Below are 12,141 nucleotides of genomic sequence, written 5' to 3' on the forward strand. Positions count from 1 at the left end.
GAACAAAATTATAAATGCAACACTTTTGTTTTTGCCCCCTTTTTCTTCACTCATATAGTTCTTAGTAAAAAAAAATGCCAATAAACAAATATTTTAAATTTATACTACAGGGCTGTTGAATGCTTGAATCTGATTGGTTGATCAATGTTCTAATGTGTGCAATTATTTTCAGGGAAACGCACTGTTAAAGTAGTTCTAGCAGGTCTTGACCGCATTACAATTCCATATCATTTCGCCAAAAGTTTTCAGTTATTTCAATAGGTCCTTACAGCCTATAACAGCAAAAGAAACAAAACCCACAAGGACACAGACCAAGCAAATAAATATTGTAAACTTTAGGATGAAAACGACAAATTATTGTCATGGTTTTTGCCACAAAATACATTTTATTGTGTCCTGAAAGCGCATACTCTCTCACGCTCTCTCTCTCTTTCAAACGTACACACGTACTGTTTAGTACGGACACACACTCACACAGAAAAGTTTTGTCAGCGCTGCTCTGACAATCAGTAAAATAGTTTAGCAACTTAAAAGATGCATGACTCACCAGCGGGGAAATAACTGCGGTTCTCGAAGTAGACAAACTTATAGTTTCACTGTTAGTAGAGACACTGCTGCCATTAGAGACGCACAGACTCAGGTAGACTAATTCACATATGCTGCTTAATCTCTCTCTCTCTCTCTCTCTCTCTCTCTCTCTCTCTCTCTCTCTCTCTCTCTCTCTCGCTCTCTCTCAACTGCGTTGATAAACGGTATTATTCTGCTATTAAGGCTCAAGCCTTCGCTACTAGTTCTGAAATGACGTTTTGGAATTAGCAACGGAGGCTTGGGATGAGAAGTGTAAGAAATTAGTCCCACACACAAGAGTGTTTTAAGGACAAAAACCTGACAAATGTCTTGAAATACACCATCGGAACAGTGTCTTGAGGTGTGGTAACTAGTATAAGCGGAATAATTGACTCCGGGCTGTTGAATTCTTAGAAAATAATGCACACTCCGCTTCGCATCGTGGCCGCTTTACCACTTCGGGTGTGCATTATTTTCTAAGAATTCAACGGCCCGCCGTCAATTATTCCTTACATTACATACTCTCTTTACTTTGTTTGAGATTCAATGTGAGTGTGAGATCTCTCTCTATTAGCAATGAAGCTGTGAGTTTGATTACTTCAAAAACAGTGGTGTTACCCCTTGATGCTGATAAATATAGTGTAGCAATTCAGCTATGAAGCTTTTTTATTAATAAAAGTCACTGGGGCAGTATTGATATTTTTTTTTTAATGTTTCTGTGTGCGCGGACAATCTCCAAGTCTCCCAAGCACAACTTCCAGCCAATCAGAATCGAGTATTCAGACCGACCATGGTACAATACAAATTAAATTCTAAAAATATATTTTTGTATCACAATTATTATTATTATTGTTATTATTATTAATATAAAAATAATAAAATGCAAATGATATTTTAGAATTTATATATAATAATAATATTAATGTGTTTAATAAAAACTATTTTAAGGCAAAGCTGAGGTTAAAAAATAAGATTCTTTAGATTCTTCTAATTGAGATCAAGTTAAAATTAAATTTAGGACAGTGTTATTTTGTGAACATTTGCCCCTCTAGTGGGCAAATTTGGAATGACGCTTTCAGGCAAAAGAATTTCAATGCCTGCTTTCTTGAACTGTAACTTCTCATGAAGTAAATCTAGTAGACCACAGCAGTTTTTAACGGTAATGGGCACATGCATGATGATTGTTTTTCAGAAAAAAGGTAGCTGGTTAATGTTGTATAAAGTCATGCATAAATTATGATTTAATTTATTGGATAGATGTCAAGGGGTCAGAAGTTGGGGGAATACCAGAAGATCACAAGCACAGTGGCTTTACTGAGCAAAATGTCAGATGGGAGGAAGTTGCTATATTTGCAATCTGCTGTTGAATTAGAGCCCATTTTATGAGGGAGGCTCTGTGATCTTGCGATGTGAAGGTCCTATTTAGGACAAACAAGGATTCACTTTTTCATTGGGTAATAAGCAGTAGTAGACCCAAAAGGTTTTGGGATAGTTAAACCACATTTAAAAATGCATGAAAGATTTTGCTTTATATTTTATATAAAACACTATATCAAACCAAATGGCATTATTTTTAAATAGAGGAAACGCAAGTTTTCCTCTAAAATAATCTTGACAACAGTAATAAAATGGTTCAGAACAGTGAATTTGGTTCTAAAATAATAAAGACATATTTCAGATATTTGTAATAATTCAGATATTTGTAAGCGTCACTCAGGTGTCAGGTACTTTTGGATAGTATGAATAATGTGAAACATTGGGAAAACATAATGATAAAATAATTGTTAGACTTTTTATTTTTATTTTAGCCTGTAATTTTGAAAACTTAATGATAATCTAGTTCTCTTACACTTTGTTTTATGAAATGTGATAAATTCAAACTGATATACAATTAGCTTTTTGTATACAATAAAACTTGAATTGAATTTCTAATTCATTTACATTTTTACAGTTTCTGCTTAGCAGATGCTTTATTATAAAACTGACATTGGAATATATTAATTCTTTATAAAATTACATAGAAAAAAGTGTTTTATTGTGTGACAAAAACAGTATTGACACACATTGCAGCAGCAGTTAAGAACTTTAAAGTGCTGTGATAGATGTGATGCACTAGTGGTCCAGTAGAGAGTAGTAAGTTCCCAGAGAATGAGGGAAGGTTTCGGCTCTTTTCTTGGAATCACTCTGGCACGAGGGCGTCTGTGTTACTGGCAAGCATTGTTGGCACTCTCCGTCCCAGACTCATGGAAGCAATTCAAGACATCATTTAGAGGAGGAGGAACTCAAAGATACCTCAAGAGGCCATTAAAACATGTCAGCAGAACATCCTGCATTAGATTCCCACAGTCAAACTGAATTCAAGGTAAATCATGAAGTTCTGAAAGGCATGTGAAATTGCTGCTATTGTATTTCTGTATTTATGGAGAAGCATCCCTGATGTTTGAATGGGGCTATTTATAACTATATACTGTATGATTTTCAAAATAGTTTGACAGTCATTTGTTTTGTTCTCTATTGTAGCACAAAGACCTTGGCGTGTTTGGAGGTTTCACTGGCTCAGCTGGAATTGATTCCAAAGAAAGGATTTAACTCCGTTATGGAATTCTAGAAACAATAATTCTCCCATGAAAATCTCTTTGATTCTAACCAGGCTGAATCGTTGTCATCCATGCAACACTTATCTAGTTTTTCATTAAATAGTTTACGTTTGGAATCATTTATTTGTTTATTTTCTAGTATTATTTCATTTTCAGTTGCAGTTATGATTCAAGAACATCTTTAAACTTAAAAGAGCTGCAGTGAACTGAGAAGTAGGGTTCTTGACCCTTACTAAGTGATTCATCTGTAATTTAGAGGTTTCCAGACAGTGAATGGACTTTCTGAATGGTCACTGTAATATGAGAGATATGTCTACCCTGAGTCGACCCTGAGACTTCCTCATGAAGTTTACAGTAACAGATAACCCTGACAAGACACCTCACCGGAGGATGTTTTTGTAAGGATTATCCAAATCTTAAAATGGCTCGTGAAGCATCCTTTGGTAATTTCGCAGCAGATAAGACCAGCGTGATAAATGAATGAAGGGTGCATTAGAATGAGTACATGTCTGAGTGAATTAAGTAAGAGGAAAAAACCCAATGACAACACAGCTTTTTGATATTAATGACTAAATATCCCATGAATACATTTTATGTCTAATCCTAATCCTAGGTCTTCTGAATGCATTTGATAGACAAATGTGAGGAACAGATGAAATCAAAGTCATTATTCACTGAAATTTTTGACAGATCAGTTTCTTCACACAAAACCAATGTGTGGCTTCAGAAGACTTGAAATATAGATCATAAGTTGTATGGTCTATGTAAGTTGTAAGTTTCTTTTTTTTGTACCCCCCTCCCCCCCAAAAAAAACCCATCAACAACAAAAAACATTCATTCTGACCCTCTGAAAAGATACATTTTTAAGGGGAGGCTCCTTTAAGGCCCTGTTTACACTAGTGCGTTTTCGTTTTAAAATGCATAAGTTTTGCTACGTTATGCCTGTCGTTTACACTACGCCGGCGTTTTCGAACCTCGAAAATGGAGACTTTCTAAAAACGGAGACTTTCAAAAACACTGCAGACCCTGTTTTAGTTTGAAAATGCCGGGGTTGCATTTCGGTCACCGTGATTTTGCCAAGTAAGATCTTGGCAAAGACATCTTTGTTGATCCTGGAACAACATTCCAATCAACCAATCAGATTTGAGGGAAAAGTTTACCATTTATGTCAAGTTTTGGCTTGCAACCAGGGTTAGGTGCTTCTACATCAATGTTATTGACAAAAAACGATCGGTTTGTGCGAGAAACCGAACAGTATTTATATCAATTTTTTACCTCTAAAACACCACCATGTCCAACTGTGTTCAGCACTTGGTTAGTGAGGTCTGATCGCGCTCTGACAACGGCAGTGATGTCTCGCGCTTATACTTCAATGAGTGCAAGGCAGTGTACTACTGAAGAAACAAAGTCAGCTACATCTTGGACGCGTTGGGGTAAGCAGATAAACATCATATTTTCATTTTTGGGTGAACTATCCCTTTAAGACTAATTTTTCAGACTGTGTCAAAAGATCAAGGCAAATTTGATTTCTCATGTCATGGCCCCTTTAATGGTGCTATTATTTGTACCTTAATTGGTTGAGTCCAATTCATTGTAATTGAATGGAAAAGAGCAACCAGCAAATTCTTCAGAATACCTCCACACAAGAAAGTTTGGAACAATATGAGGGTGAGATTTTCATTTTTGTCACTTTAAGATGTTATGGATTAGAATCCGCAAATGGAAAAAAAAAAGAACACAACAGCTGGTGCTCCACACAGTGATCTGTTCTCACCATCATCGATCCCAATCCGTCTGTGATTACATGAAGAAACAGATGAAACTGAGACAAACTAAATCCAGGAGAACTGTGGCTGTGTCTCTAAGATGCTTGAAGAAACCTGCCTGCAAAGATACAGTACTGTGAAGAGTTTTAGGCACTTGTGTAAAAATGCTGTAAAGTGAGGATGTTTAAAAAAAATACTGTTATAAATAGATTTTATTTATCAATTAACTTATATGAACTAAATCAAAACAATATTTTGTGTGACCACCCTTTGCATTTAAAACAGCACTTGTCCAGGTACACTTGGGCATCATTTTTCAGGTAGCTTTGGAGGCAGGTTTCTTAAAATCTCTTGGAGACACGGCCACAGTTCTTCTGGATTTTGTTTGTCTCAGTTTCATCTGTTTCTTCATGTAATCACAGACCGATTTGATGATGGTGAGATCAGATCACTGTGTGGAGTACCGGCTGTTATCAGTCTTATTGTGTATTCAAAAATCTCACTGGATTATTACAATTAATGGCAAAATAAATGTTTGGAAATGTGAATGGATATTTCCTATTGACACACTACAGCAAAAGATATAAATAACTGGCTTAAAACCTGTTTTGGGGGGTGAAAATACTGACGTGCCTAAGACTTTTGCACAGTACTGTATATATATATATATATATAAAATATAAAATATAAAATGGGGTCTTGTTGTGGAGTCTTTAGGCAGTCTTTTCCATATAGTTTGAAAATGGAACCATGACTATACACCACTACCAACCTCTGAATAAATTCAGCCTCCATAGAGGATAGAAATATCCACAGAGACTGAGTTCAGAATGTCAGTGAAATCAGCCTCAACGACTGCCAGGGAACAGGTGGTTTACATCTCAGGTATAAGATCACAGTAATAGTTCCTTTGGAATTGTAGAAAAAAGGACAAGGAAAGGACAAATGTTGTCTGAAACGTGAAAAATGTGTTGCCTTTTGTTATCCAGGGACTTTGATTAATTAGGTTAATAGCTACATCTCTTCAAAGACAATACATACACATTTAAGGCAATTGACTCTAAATGATTGTAATTAATCCCAGTCCTGAGAACAAGGCTCATGTTATTTTCATAAATAAAATGATTTATATGATGCATTTAAAAAGACAGATTTGTTAATAAGGCACATAATTCTTGATCTGCTTCCATCACAATCACAAAGCTATATGAAACAGAAGTGGTCAGACTTCTGCCATCATTACACCCAGTAGTTGTCTGGAGCAGAATGAATGATTTATGAGCACTCCTTTGAATGCCATTTTGGTTACCTGACTCTTAAATTTCACAGGGTACCAAAAATAAGTGGCAGAGTTGGTGGGAAGAAAATGCGAAAGTGTTCTAGGCACCAACTGAGAGGCCCAGAGGTAATGCCAAGCCCCTGGAGACAGAGCCCAACATGTTGACCTGAATCATGGTTCGTGTTGGATTACTGGTCATAGTGACAACACGATTACCACACAATGAATGTGCTTGGTTACAGAAACACAATATCTAATACCTGCCAGGCTTTGTTATATTGAGAAACACAAAAGAAGACTGGATCCTTCTGCACTAAGTTAAATTATATTCCTTATAGTAAAACTTTATGATAAACATGCTTTTTCAACAGTATAGTTCGAGGGTCTGTTCCTGAATATGTTATGTAATCCAAACCTATCTATCGGTCTGTCAGACAGCTTTTTGAAGACTGGTCAGAAATCATGAGATTAATTGCTATTATTTTATTCTTTTGAGAGTATTAGCTTTTTAGCAAAAAAATATGAAAAAGTAATTTTTTTAACATTATACATGTCTTTACTGTCACTTTTGATCAATTCAATCCTTGCTGAATAAAAGTATTCATTTCTTTTGAAAAAACATACATACATACGTACATTTTATCATGTTTTGTGTGGGTTCCAAACCACTGATGGAATCAACAGAGAGCATGTCAGTATTTGAATTTCAGTATGTGCTTTTAATATGTGTCTGTCTTAATTGTTTGGAGAGCAATGACCTTTTGAAGAAATGTGATTAGGAGCTGTAAAGATATCTGAAATGATGGATATCTATAGCATCTATAACTGAAAGACTATAATGTTTTTCAAAGAGCAATGTGTAATAACTGATTTATGTCCCCTGGACTCCAGGAGATCATTCTCTGCAGGGAAAAAGTAAATCCTGTATGTAAACTACCTGGGTCATACCTTCTGCTCTCTAACACCAGCCATATGGAGACACGGCAAGCACATGTGGTTTTGATAGGGATGCAGTGTTAGTCCTGCTCCATGCTTTCTCAGAGCATTACATGGGCAAAACCAGCCCGATCTCACAGCAACCACATGCAGAGAGGACTGAAAAATCAACACACATGTTTGAAGTAATATGAAGGAGATCTCCATGTATTAAGTCGAGGCCCCATACTTCTGTGACTCACTAAGAATTTCGTTTCATGGTAGAAGCGCTGTTGATCTGATCATGGGGGTCTATCACTCAAAGCTTGGTAATTGAATGGAGAGGAACTAAATTGACAGATGTTTGAAATTTGTTAAGAACTACTTAATGTTTCTGTTTTCCTCTACATATAGTACACATTTACCAGATTGATGCACCAGTCTGGCTCCATGTTCAACCAAAGATGAAAATTCTGTCATCATTTACTCACACTCATGCCATGCCGGTAGGACTTTCCCTCAAAAGATATATATCTTGTCCATACAACATACAGTATTTTCCATAAAATGAAAGTAAATGGGGTCCATCTTTTGTGTTTTTCTCACTGAGTTAAGAAAGTCATACACTCTTCAAAATTTAAACATAAACAGATCAGGAAAAACATTATGACCATGACAGGTGAAGTGAATAACACTGATTATCTCTTCATCACGGCACCTGTTATTTCGTCAGTTGATGTGTTCGAAGCAGGAAAAACGGGCAAGCATAAGGATTTGAGCGAGTTTGACAAGGGCCAAATTGTGATGGCTAGACAACTGGGTCAGAGCATCTCCAAAACTGCAGCTCTTGAGGGGTGTTCCCGGTCTGCAGTGGTCAGTATCTATCAAAAGTAGTTCAAGGAAGGAACGCTGGTGAACCGATGACAGGGTCATGGGCGGCCAAGGCTCATTGATGCACGACGGCTGGCCTGTGTGGTCTGATCCAACAGACGAGCTCCTGTAGCTCAAATTGCTCAAGAAGTTAATGCTGGTTCTGATAGAAAGGTGTCAGAATACACAGTGCATCGCAGTTTGTTGTGTATGGGGCTACATAGCTGCAGACCAGTCAGAGTGCCCATGCTCAGTAGCGCCTGCAGCCGTACGCACTATGTGTACCATGAGAGGGCGCTAAATAATGGCATTTTAATTTTTAAATGATTAAAATCTATCTGCGTACACTCAAGACATATTAAAAAGCAAGAGAAAATGAGAATAAATAAAGGTGTGCGTTCATGTGTTGTAAAGTCAAATGTGTGTATGTGCGAGCCTGAGTGGGTGATTTGGGTGAAAAGAAATCTGATTGGCTATTTTAGTTTTGTCACTTTTTTTACACATGAAAATGACATTACAGATAGTTAATGTTTAAAAACAGGCTCAAAATTAGTAAACGCTCTCTAAAACAGCTAAATTCGATAGAAACATTTGCAAAAAAGGCCTAAAACTATTGAGTAAAGATGGAGAAATAAAGCCTCTTAAAGGGGACATCGGATGCCAATTTTCCACAAGGGTTCTTTAGGGTCTTCATGAAAAATCTATAACATACTTTGATTTAAATTTCTTAATGGTTATGTAAAAAAAACACCCTTTTTACCTGGTCAAAAACAGCTCTGTTCACAGTGAGCCATTTCGGTGCACGTCCCTTTAAATGATAATGAGCTAACATTCACCCCACCCCTATCTTCCGTGGGCGGGCTGTAAACACTATTTGGCAGGTATTGCATTGAGTATGAGGTCTTTGCGGAACAAAAGTAGGCGTTTCTGTATTTGTGGGTGTTTTCAAATTGGTGGGTGTTTATATATCATGCATGATCCCCTTCACCCGACCCCACCCCTAAACCCTACCCACACTCTGGCAAATCAGGTAACGCTCTCAAAAATGCTTCGCCCATCAATCATTAATGTCCTGCAGAGACCTGTACTTGGCTTGATCTGAAAAAGTGCTTATGATTTGTGGGGATAAAAAAAAGCACTGGGTGGATTTTTATCATTATAGGGTGGTTGTGTAGACACACTGCCAATACACATTTATGTCCAAACACCATGTAATAGTGAATTTTGCATCCGATGTCCCCTTTAAATCTTTTCTCTAAATGTTTTGGGAAAAGTTCCAAAGCATCAAGAGTGTCGAAAACAGTGGCATCTTGTGGCAGGTAAAATTTACAGCAGCCATAAACCTGAGTCGTCAGCTCTGTTGTTTTATCCATTAAGCACAAACAAAAGCCTGACAACGCTAAATGTGTTTACTTTTCTGATAATATAATTCACGTATTATAATGTGGCAATAAATTAAATGTAAAACAATAATACTAATAATACCTACTGAGATGTTTGAGGAAAGTAAATTGTGCTGTTATTTCATTGTTTTTATACTATTTATATGACAGAACATATGATAATGTAATATAGTCTACAGGCTTATATTTTTTAAAATGTTAGTAGATGGACTTGAACTTCCATATACCCGTAGAGTAGTGGTCTGGGTTGTGAAGCATTCACGTGACTGGAAAGAAAGGTTTCATTTTTCGTTAATCACGTTTCTCTAAAAACAATACGCACATTTCGGAAAAAAAGCCGTTTAGAGATCACGTTAAAAAAAAAGAAAAAAAAAAAAAATCACTAAGCATCTATCTACTCGAGCACATCAGAGTGCAGTTACGTGCATCAGATTTTCTAAGTGCGTGAGCATGAAAGAGACAGTCGATAAGACGATTTGTACAGCTATATATTGTTCCCACCAATGGAATAATTGATTTAATCACTTTTTGCGGACAGCAAAAAAAAAAAAAAAAAAAAGGTGCTAGTTCTGTGCGTACCCTGAGATAAAATCCTGCAGGTGCCACTGCCCATGCTGACCCTGTCTACCGCCGAAAGCACTAACAGTGGGCATGTGAGCATCAGAACTGGACCACGGGACAATGGAAGAAGGTGGCCTGATCTGATGAATCACGTTTTCCGTTTCTACGTGTGCGTCGCTTACCTGGGGAACACATGGCACCAGGATGCACTATGGTAAGAAGGCAAGCTGGCGGAGGCAGTGTGATGCTTTGGTCAATGTTCTGCTGGGAAACCTTGGGTCCTGCCATCCATGTGGATGTTACTTTGACACGTACCACCTACCTAAGCATTGTTGCAGACCATGTACACCCTTTCATGGAAACAGTATTCCCTGGTGACCGTGGCCTCTTTCAGCAGGATAATGCGCCCTGCCACAAAGCAAAAATGGTTCAGGAATGGTTTGAGGAGCACAACAACGAGTTTGAGGTGTTGTCTTGGCCTCCAAATTTCCCAGATCTCAATCCAATCGAGCATCTGTGGGATGTGCTGAACAAACAAGTCCGATCCATGGAGGCCCCACCTCGCAACTTACAGGACTTAAAGGATCTGCTGCTAACATCTTGGTGCCAGATACCACAGCCCACCTTCGGGCCAGGGGTGTTGTGGCAGCAAAAGGGGGACCAGCACAATATTAGTAAGGTGGTCATAATGTTATGCCTGATCGGTGTATGTCCTTGAAAACTTGAACTGATATTACATTATAAGAATACACAATGTAGTCTCTTGCTTTAGTTATTTATTGTGTTTTAGTGTGTTGTTAAGGAAAGAGTGGATTCACAATGCAACTTCTGACCAACACTTAACTTAGTTTAAATTATAGCTTGATCATTTGTGTCATTTTGTGCATCTGTTTAATCTCACATGGATGTGTTTTGGGTGGGTTTATTCACTGTTCAGCTGCAGCTCATGCAGTTCAAGTGGATCAATCCCTAACATTATTGACTATATGATTAAATGATTTAATCATATTCTTATTTTAGTCATGTCATCTTCTTTTTCTTCTTCTTTAAAAAACCAAAAACAAACAAACAAACAAAAAAAACATTGTTAGTGCATTGTTAATATTTTGAGGTGTAATGAGATTAACACTGTTAGCAATGCTAGTTTTTGTAGCAGTTCTTTCTTTGCAAAAAGCATAATTTAGATTAGATTAGACATAAGAGTCCTTTAGTTTAGACATACGAGTCAAATGTGTATTCACACAAACACAAAAATGATCTAAGCTGACAGTTTTCGAGGAAAGTAAAGTGTTTAGTGAGACTCATCAGTCATTGGTCTAATTCTGGGACTTTCAGACAGCTGCAGCACCTGACGTCATAGTAATTTTCTCAATCAGGCCAAGAGCGGCTTCCAGTTTCCGTTAAGCGGTTCAATGAGTTCCTCTTGAGAGAGAGCTTTGCACACACACACTGAATGAATGAACTCACATAGGCTTTTCTGTCGCATCCTTGACCTTCGGTCAGCTGTCAGCTTTCAGAGACACTCCACATGGGCCCTGAGATGCGTGGTTCATGGGTCACAGGAAGCATTTTGCATTTGACGGGCTGAGAATGATGACAAGAGATTATAACAACTCCTCTCCAGTTTTAGTTTTAGCACATAATCTAACTCAATTTCTATAGACGCCTATTGACAGCTGGACTTGAGCCCTTAGGAAGCAAAAGTCTTGTTCTTTGTGACTAAAAGTGGACATAACATGCCTTTATATGGTGTTATAAGTGCTGTTATGAGTGTGTTGTTATAACAGTGCTATAAGAGTGTTACAGTATAATATCATCTAATTATTTAATAGATGCTTTTATCAAAAACAACCTTCAAGTGAGGAATATTTGAAGCAATTTCTCATAAGAGCCAACAATATTCACTGTACTGTAATAAATCATCCTCATGATTTATTACATTTTAGCTATAGTAAGTCTGTGGAACTGTTGGGGGAAACAATCCTATCAGACAGAACTAATGAATGATTCCAGACATCCTTATGATCTTTTCACTGAATTGCTTGTTTTCACTGCAGTCTTTTAGCGTGTTTTATTCAATCGGTCCGTTGGCCGAGAAAATTATAGTTTTGGATGCTTTGCTTTCTTTTTCTCCTCCCTCCTCTCTCATCTCTTAGAAATTTATTTTCATTTTCACACAGAAG

The sequence above is a fragment of the Megalobrama amblycephala genome, linkage group LG13 (genome assembly GCF_018812025.1).
Source record: "Megalobrama amblycephala isolate DHTTF-2021 linkage group LG13, ASM1881202v1, whole genome shotgun sequence".
Classification (NCBI taxonomy): domain Eukaryota; kingdom Metazoa; phylum Chordata; class Actinopteri; order Cypriniformes; family Xenocyprididae; genus Megalobrama; species Megalobrama amblycephala.